Source organism: Carlito syrichta, unplaced genomic scaffold (assembly GCF_000164805.1).
Source record: "Carlito syrichta isolate Samal-C Ts95f unplaced genomic scaffold, Tarsius_syrichta-2.0.1 Scaffold313468, whole genome shotgun sequence".
NCBI lineage: Eukaryota > Metazoa > Chordata > Mammalia > Primates > Tarsiidae > Carlito > Carlito syrichta.
In genome coordinates, this window is record NW_007257564.1 from 549,946 (window position 1) to 559,749 (window position 9,804).

General features: G+C 46.1%; 1 pseudogene; it reads right to left on the reverse strand.

Moving 5' to 3' along the window:
* Positions 1–9,391, reverse strand: part of LOC103273057 — a 10,616-nt pseudogene extending 1,225 nt beyond the window's left edge.
* Between the last annotated feature and the right edge of the window lie 413 nt (positions 9,392–9,804).

Sequence of the window (9,804 nt, forward strand, 5' to 3'; positions counted from 1 at the left end):
GCAAGGAGAAATGGATGGACCAGCCATGGGCACTCGAGGGAGAGTCGCCAGGGTGGCTGGTCCTGGAGTGGCCCCAGCTGACTCCACGGTGATCTTGCCACTGAGAGTGGCTGGGCCCCCAGATAAGGCCGGGAACCAACCCATGCATTATTGGCCATTTTCCACTAGTGATTTATACAATTGGAAAACGCAAAGTGCTACTTTCTCTGAGAATCCTAGAGGGCTGATTAACTTGCTGGAAAACATTCTCTTTACCCACCAGCCTACCTGGGATGATTGCCAGATGCTTCTACAGGTATTATTCACCACTGAAGAGAAAGAAAGAATCCAGATGGAGCCCCGGAAGCTGGGCCCGGGAGTTGATGGACAACCCACCACCAACCCTAATCTTATAAATGAAGACTTTCCCCTTTCCCGACCTGGATGGGATTTTAACACGGCAGAACGTAAGGAGAGACTTCAGGTCTACTGCCAGGCTCTGATGGCAGGTCTCCGGGCAGCTGCTCGTAAGCCCACTAATTTGGCTAAGGTATATAACATAAGACAGGACAGGAACGAGAGTCCAGCCGCATTTTTGGAGCGTATTACGGAAGCCTTCTGTCAGTACACCCCAATAAATCCAGAGGCACCAGAAATCAAGGTGGCTGTGATCATGGCATTCGTTAATCAGGCAGCACCAGATATCAAAAGGAAGCTGCAGAAAGTAGGAAGATTAGGAGAGAAAAGTTTACAGGATCTGCTGGAGGTGGCTGAAAAAGCCTATAACAATAGAGAATGTCCAGAAGAACACCAGGACAGGCGTAGCAAGCAGCAGACCAAGGGATTAGCCAAAATTCTCTTAGTCGCCACTACCCACGACCCCAAGGGAAAACAGAAGTGGCTGAAAAAATTGGCTTCTGAGTCAGGCAACAAACCGGGGAACCCTCAGCCGGACCACCCCAAGTTAGGAAAAAATCAGTGCTTCTACTGCAAGGAGGAAGGGCACTACATAAAAAACTGCCCTAAGCGCCCTCCTCATCCTGAGGACAAAGTGACTGTATTTGTAACTGAATAGGGAGGTCAGGGCTCAGAGTTCGCCCTGAGCCCAGGGTAATCTTGGAGGTAGGGGGGAAACCCGTGACTTTTCATGTGGATTCAGGAGCAGAGCGATCCGTATTATTAAAACCACAAGGCCCTCTCTCAGACAAAATCTCATGGGTTCAAGGAGCTAACGAGATAAGACCAGCACACTGGACCACTAAGAGAATAGTGAATTTAAGCACTGGTATGGTCACCCATGAGTTCTTAGTTCTTCTCGATTGCCCGTACCCTTTGTTTGGGAGAGATCTGTTGACCAAAGTGGAAGCAAATCTCAGCTTTCAGCCAGATGGGGTGACAGTAACAGATTCAGTTGGGCGCCCCCTGCAGATTCTAACTGTAAAATTAGAAGATGAATACAGGCTGTGTCAGGCCCCTGACCCGGAGATGGAATTGGACATTCAGGACTGGCTTCGGGAAATTCCCCTAGCCTGGGCAGAAACTGGAGGAATAGGGTTGGCTAAACACAGGCCAGCAGTGTTTGTGGAACTAAAGCCCGGAGCGGACCCAGCCTGGGTCCGGCAGTATCCAATCCCTGTGGCAGCACAAAATGGAATAACCCCCCACATACGGCAGCTGTTGGATGAGGGAATACTGCGGCCTTGTCAGTCTGCCTGGAACACACCCTTGCTGCCAGTGTGAAAACCCAATTCAACCGACTACCGGCCTGTTCAGGACTTATGAGAAGTAAACTGCCAGGTGATGGACATACACCCCACGGTCCCTAACCCCTATACCCTCCTCACCGCCCTGGCCCCAGGCAAGGTTTGGTACATGGTATTAGATTTAAAAGATGCCTTTTTCAGCTTACCGTTGGCCCCACGGAGTCAGGACATCTTCGCCTTCGAGTGGCTAGACCCGGAAAGAGGAATCAGTGGGCAACTCACCTGGACCTGGCTTTCCCAAGGATTCAAAAACTCTCCCACCATCTTCGATGAAGCCTTACATGAAGACTGGGTGAGTTCCATAACACACACCCCACCCTAACCCTGTTGCAGTATGTGGATGATATTCTGCTAGTTGCAGAAAATCGGGATGCGTGCTTGCAAGGCACCAGAGATTTGCTGCAAACACTAGGTGCTCTGGGCTATCGAGCCTCGGCCAAAAAGGCTCAGATCTGCAAGACTGAAGTAAGTTACCTGGGCTACAAACTGAAAGACGGGCAGAGATGGCTATCGGACGACCGGAAGGAGATGGTACTGAGAATTCTACAACCACAGAATGTACGACATGGTACGTGAGTTCTTAGGGTCAGCTGGCTTCTGCCGCCTATGGATTCCTGGGTTTGCTGAGCTTGCCCAGCCATTATATGAGGCCACCAAAAATAAGTCCAACCTCACATGGACGGAGGACATGAACAGATCTTTTGAAACTCTTAAACAAGCCCTGGTGTCAGTCCCAGCTTTGGGACTGCCAGATCTGACTAAACCCTTTTTCTTGTTTGTTGATGAGTCTAAGGGAATAGCCAAAGGAGTACTGTTGCAGCAAATAGGGCCATGGAAGAGGCCAGTGGCATACTGTCAAAGAAGTTAGACTCCGTGGCTGCCGGGTGGCCCCCATGCCTACAAATCATCGGGGCAGTTGCCACTATGGTCAAGGATGCTGACAAAATCACCATGGGAAAAGAATTACATGTCACCACCCCTCATGCTGTGGAGGGAGTTCTAAAACAACCACCCGACAGATGGATAAGTAATGCCCGGCTAACTCATTATCAAAGTCTCCTTTTAAACCCAGCCAGAATCTTGTTTCAGGGTCCAGCTACTCTGAATCCAGCCACGCTGCTACCCGACCCGGACAGGGAAGGCACCCTGCACGACTGCCAGGACATCCTGGCGCAGGTCCACGGAATACGGGAAGACCTCCAGTACCGGCCCCTAACCAATGCCAAAGAAACTTGGTACACAGACAGCAGCAGCTTTGTGCAGGGCGGAACCAGGTATGCTGGGGCAGCGGTGACTACAGAGACTGAGACCTTATGGGCAGCGCCACTTGCGGCCGGGACCTCAGCTCAGTGAGCCGAGCTCATTGCCCTCACTAAGGCCCTAGTCTTGGGAAAAGGGCAAAGAATAAATGTTTATACTGACAGCAGGTATGCTTTTGCAACTGCACACATTCATGGAGCCATCTATAAGGAGAGGGGGCTCTTAACTGCAGAAGAAAAGGCTATCAAAAATAAAACTGAGATCCTTGAGTTGTTACAGGCACTCTGGCTACCCAAAGCACTGGCCATAATACATTGTCCAGGACACCAGAAGGAGGACACGTCAGTGGCACGGGGAAACCGTCTGGCAGACGCTGAGGCCAAAAAGGTGGCCCTTTCTGTGGACCATGTCCTAGTGACCACACTGCCAGACCCTGGGTCCCCGGATCTGCCTGAAAGTCTGAATTATACAGAGGAGGATTTAAAATGGATAAATGGGCAGCCTGGAGTTATGTTCTCAAATGGCTGGTGGTGGATCCAATACTGGGATACGACCATCAGCAAATGGAATGTCATCCTTCCAGAACAGTTGGGTTGACAACTGCTTATAAAAATGTACAGAAGTACCCACATGGGAACCAGAAAAATGGAAGAATTAATACACCATGCAAACATGGTTATTTATGCCCAATGGTCGACAAATGATCAGACAAATTGTAAATCAATGTCAGGCTTGTAAGGTTGTCAATGCAACCAATCCCAAACAAAACCCGGGGACCAGGCTTTGAGGAAACCGGCCAGGAGCATACTGGGAAGTGGACTTCACTGAGGTAAGACCAGGAAAGTATGGATACAAGTACTTACTAGTGTTTATAGACACCTTTTCAGGGTGGACAGAGGCATTCTCCACCAAGAATGAAACCGCACAGGTGGTGACCAAGAAACTCTTGGAAGATCTGATGTCCAGGTATGGCTTCCTGGTCCAGATCGGATTGGACAACGGCCCCAGCTTCATCTCTAAGGTAATACAGGGAGTAGCTCAGGCCCTGGGGGAGGATTGGAAATTACATCGTGCATACAGGCCCCAGAGCTCAGGACAGGTAGAAAGAATGAATAGAACCCTAAAAGAGACCTTAACTAAATTAGTCCAGGAGACTGGCGGGGACTGGGTGACTCTCCTCTTTGCGCTATATAGGGTGCGCAACTCACCCTATAAGCTAGGGTTTACTCCTTTTGAAATCATGTTTGGTGTGCCTCCACGGGTCATACCTAAGCTAAAAACAGAACTATTAATAGACATAGATGATAAAAAACTCCTTTTTCCCCTCCAAACTCTGCAAAGGGTCCACGAGCAGGTGTGGCCCAGACTGAAAGCCCTTTATGAGACTGGACCACCGCCGACTCCCCACAACTACCAACTGGGGGACTGGGTGTACGTCCGGTGACATCAACATGAGACTCTGCAGCCATGGTGGAAAGGACCATATGTCGTGATCCTTTCCACCCCCACTGGCTTGAAGGTGGAAGGTATCGCGTCTTGGATACACCACACCCACATCAAACTTGCTAACACCCCTGCTGTGCTGAAAGACTACACACCCGAATGGAGCAGCCGACTGGACAAGGACAATCCTCTAAAGCTAAGACTGTGTCGCACTTCTCCTTCTGCTTCTTCGTGATGGGGATGGGATCCCTTTGGGCAGTCCCTAATCCTCATCAACCTCTAAACTTAACATGGCAGTTGTTAACCCTCAGGTCAGGGATCAACAGAATAATTTTTCAAACTTCCAACCTCGCTCCCCTCAACACTTGGTTCCCAACCCTCACCTGTGACCTAAAGGAAATGTACCAATACTCTGATTGGGCTGGCACGGTAACCAAAGTAATTTCAAAACTAGGCTATAACAAGCAGTATCAATTTTATGTATGCCCCGGCCATGACCAGGATGAGGCATGCGCAGACCCCAGCCAATATTATTGCCCAGCATGGGCCTGTGTCTCCACAGGCACTGTACCTTGGGTCCCTGCCAAAACCAATGACTTAATCACTATAAAAAGAAACCCCTCAGGTTATAAGAAGGGGCCCTGTCAGATTCAGGGCATGTTTGTGACACCCTCTCTCTCCTACTGTGACCCCCTCATGATAGACTTCATCCTGGCGGGGCGCCGAGTTACAGACTGGATGGTTGGAAAAACGTGGGGAATCAGGTTATATGACGACCCTAGAACAGGATGGCGTGATCTAGGAAGTCTTTTCATGATTAAACTAAAAGTCCAAACCCTCAGCACCATCCCAGGGCTCACCCGATCTAATTTTGGATACCATATTCGGGGGTTCACACCACCCACAGATAAGCCAAGCAGTGTGCCCTCCACTACTGCCATCCACACCCCGTGCCGTGGTAACACTGCAGCTATTTCCTCTATAGAGAAAACCCCTGTACTAAATGCATCCTCATACTTTCTCTGGAACACCTCCTCCCACCCTCTCTAGGATATACTAAGCAATGCCTACCTTTTTCTCAATAGCACCAGGCCCGATCTCACCCGGTCCTGCTGGCTATGCTATAGTCCCTGGCCACCTTATTATGAAGGCACTGCAATCATAGAAAACTACACCACGAGACTGAATTCTGATGCTTGCCGGTGGGCCCTGAGCACGGAAATAAGCTTGACCCTATAGTCAATCTCTGGGAAAGGAACTTGCGTGGGCAAGCCCCCTTTGGGGGTCCAGTCCTTATGTGCCCAGACTTTCCCCGTAGTCTCCAATGATTTTCACCTGCCCCCTGAGAACGGATGGTGGATGTGTTCCACTGGCTTAACTCTGTGTTTTCATGGGTAGGTACTCACCCAGTCTGAGGGCTTTTGCATTTTGGTACAGTTACTCCCCAAAATACTGCACCACACTGAGAAGGACGTATTCCAGTTGCTGAAACAAGAAGGGTACCCCCAGGTTAAAAGGGAATTGGTCACTGCAATAACCCTGTCAGTGTTGCTAGGACTAGGCCTTGCCGGGGCAGGGACAGTATCGCCTCCCTAGCCACTCAATCCCATCATTACAATAGCCTTTGGGCTGCAATAGATTCTGACATAGAAAGAATAGAAACTTCTATTTCACACTTACAGGAATCCCTAACCTCTCTGTCTGAAGTAGTTCTGCAAAACCGTAGAGGCTTAGACCTACTGTTCCTCCAGCAAGGTGGCCTCTGCACCGCCCTGGGAGAAGAATGTTATTTCTACACCGACCATTCAGGAATAGTAAAGGAATCCATGGCTAAGGTGCGAGAAGGTTTGGCTAAGCGCAAATTAGAGCGGGAGCAGAGACAGGGATGGTCTGAAAGTTGGTTTAACTACTCACCTTGGTTAACTACACTATTGTCTGCTTTAATAGGCTCTGTGATCATACTCTTGCTGTTGCTAACCTTTGGTCCATGTATTTTAAATAAGCTAATAACTTTTATAAAAGCTAGAATAAACACTGTGCAACTTATGGTCCTCAGACAACAATACCAACAGGTGCCCCTGAACAACTCAGCATGTTAAAGGAATCCAAGATTAGATTCACTCTACCCCCATGAGAAGGGAGGAATGAGAGGACCGTAATAGAGTATACCATACATAGACTTAGGTTAAGAGCATGCTATAACCCAATAAATATGTAATCGGCTTGTGGACAATAGCACAGCCATTTTAGTTTTCTGCTTTAAAACATAACCTGTAGCTGTTTAAAGTTTCAGTTATGGGGAAAACTGCAAAGCTCCAGTTCAAGCTTCAACCCCTTCCCTTGACCCACTTTCCCCTTAGCAACAACCAATCAGGTGCCAGGGGAAAATCACCTAAAGTTTCTAAATGTCTCTGCAACTTCCCCAGCTAGTGGGCCAGGTCAGCCCGAGTCAAGCTAGCCAACCCTCCACGATTAAGCTGACCACCAGAGGTTACTACCCAATTAAATGGTAACAAGACTGGAAAGTCCCCCCAAAACTCCTCCTCCCTTTGTGTGAAAACATAAAAGGTGTCTGCTTAAGGAAGTCAGGGCCTCTGGGTATACTCCGCTGCATCCGTTGTCGACAGAGGTCCAGGCTCGAGTTTGCAAATAAAGACCCTCTTGAACTTTCATCGGAATTGGCTCTTGGTGGTCTCTCGGATTGAACATTCGGCCACTACATAAGCAGCTATTTTCAGCAAGCAAATTGATCAGGTTGGATGTGAGGAAGGAGAACCTCTCTTTTGCCGTGATATCACTTAGGCTTTTTACTTTTATAAAACACTTAACATAGGGATTCAAAATAGAAGCAGCCACCTTGGGTTCCTTCAGGATTTGTGATCATCTCAACAAATCCTTTTTTTCTTGTTCCAGCTTATTCTGTTTCGATGCCACAGAATAAAGAGCAGTGGCAGGCAGCTTCTCAAGCTTAGCAAATGGCCTGGCTACAGATGTACGGAAGCATCATACCTGCCAGGAAAGTCCGGACACTGCTGGGGCGGCCGTCTTCCAGGCAGCTGTAGGGTGAATCTAGACCTTTGAAAGATTTAAATGCCTGTGGAGAGTGACAGGCTCAGGCACCAGCCCGGGTAATGTTAAGGTGATCCAGGCAAGGCTCTGCCTTGAGACACAGACAGAGCTCCCTTCCAGGGTGAGCAATTACATGCCACGTGTTGAGCAACTTTGGCGGAATTTCACTATTCCGAGGAAACCTTGTATAATGTAATAATTGAACTTCCTAAGAAAAGTATCTGTTGACATCATAGTCTGGACTGCAGGAATGTGAAAACAGGAAATGGCCCAGACAAAATAACAGCTGAAATACAATGTATCTAGATGACCTAGAAGCAATTTAGTGGTACATTGCACAGAGCATCAAATTCATTCCTTGTTCATGTGAAAATTAGAAAAGTTTTGTTTCTTTCATACACAGCCCAGGGAACGAGGAACCAACCAAGTAAGCTTCCTATCACAAGGGCCAATATGTGTTGTACATTACCTCACTAAAACCCACTAGCAGCCCTAGTGGAAGTACTATTATCATCCCCCTTTTCAGAGAAAGAAACTGAGCTTAGAGAAACCAAGCAATTTACCCAGAGAAACAGAGCCAGGTTTGACTTTAGAGCAATTTTGTTTTCTTTTTTGAGTTGGAGTCTCACTCTGCCACCCAAACTGAAGTGCAGTGGCACATTGAGAGCCACTGCAGCCTCGACCTGCTGGGTTCAGGTGATCCTTCTGCCTTAGCCTTCCAAGTAGTTGGAACCACAGGCTCACATGACCATGCCTGGCTAATTTTTAAAAATTTTATTATAGAGATGAAGTCTCACCATGTGACCCAGGCTGTTCTCAAACCCTGGGCACAGGCAATTCTCTTGCCTCCACCTTCCACAGCGCTGGCATGAGCCACCGATTTTGTTTTTCAAAATTGCTTTATGTGTGTGTGTGGTTCACAGTACAACACTAGACAAAAGTTTCCAACTACTCTGTGGCTAGAAGATGATGAACCCCTTTGTTCCTGTCTTTGCTGACCAGACCACTGTCCACCGCTGTGACAGGGGCAAGTCACGAGGTTATAGATTGGATTGGAGGTGATGGCTATGTTTATTACCTATGTTTATTATTGCGGTTATGGTAACACGAGCATATACATGTGTCCAAACTTCTAATTATATACATTAATTATTACAGGTTTTTGTAGATCAATTTTTTTAAAACCAAGAACATTTGTGTGTTTGTCTAATGAAGTGGTTGATTATTCTGACTTCATCATAGTTTTTGTTCAAGTATTTTTTGCCTCCTTTATTTTTATGAGCATAGCAATGAAATTATTAAATATGTTTAACAAATTAAGATTATAAGTTAGAAAGACCAGGAGAATTTGGCTCAAGATATTTTTCAGCAAAATAGAATATAAAAGTTCTTGGTATATTCCTGGTTGATTTTAAAAGATCAGCCTAATCAAACTGAGTAAGTGACTGAGAAGGGGAAAAAGAATCTGAGATACTTAGTGACACAAGATACATTTGCTGACTTTCTGGCAATAAAATAACCCATATTAAGAAAATTTTAATACAGCATCTGGAACACATGATCTGTTTTCTGTGTATAAGCTGGATTTGCTATGACCTTAACAAATCTGAAGCTTTAGGCCCCTTAGTTATACAAACACCTTGCACAGCTCTGTACTTAATTCTGTATTTTTAAAGTGCTTTTTCTTTAAAAAAAAAAAAAAAAAGGACCCAAAGTTATATAAGCTTTAGACCCCACAAAATCAGGTCTGTATGTACATTCCCCTCATGAAAAGAAGGACTAAAACTTAAAATAGCCCCGACAAAGTTAACAAAAATTGGCATTGCCAAGGGAATGTGTCCTTATGTACCCAAATCAGCTTGGCTGTCTTTGCTCATTTTTAGGGTTAGGCTGGAATGGTAGGTTGGTTGGTATGTTTATTAAGCATAACACAGAAAAATGAGAATTTAAGTAAATTTTCATTAGTCATTTAATGAATTTTAGAGGATAACTTACAAGGTTATCAAAATGGATTTCAATAGGACAAAATGATACTGTATTTTTATTTTGGGGGGAGAACAATGAGTTTGAGCATGCTATCAATCTTGGTGCATATCTCAGTTTTGAAGTTTGAATTAGCTATCATATAAAATAAATTTCATTTTTTAAAATTGTGTGACTTGACAATAAATAATAGAAAGGACATAGATGAAGATCTTAGGAAGAAAGGTGCCCCCACAGGTAAAGTTGGAGACCATTATTCTTCATAATTATAAGTGTAAATTATTTTCAAAAATATTACCAAAATGAA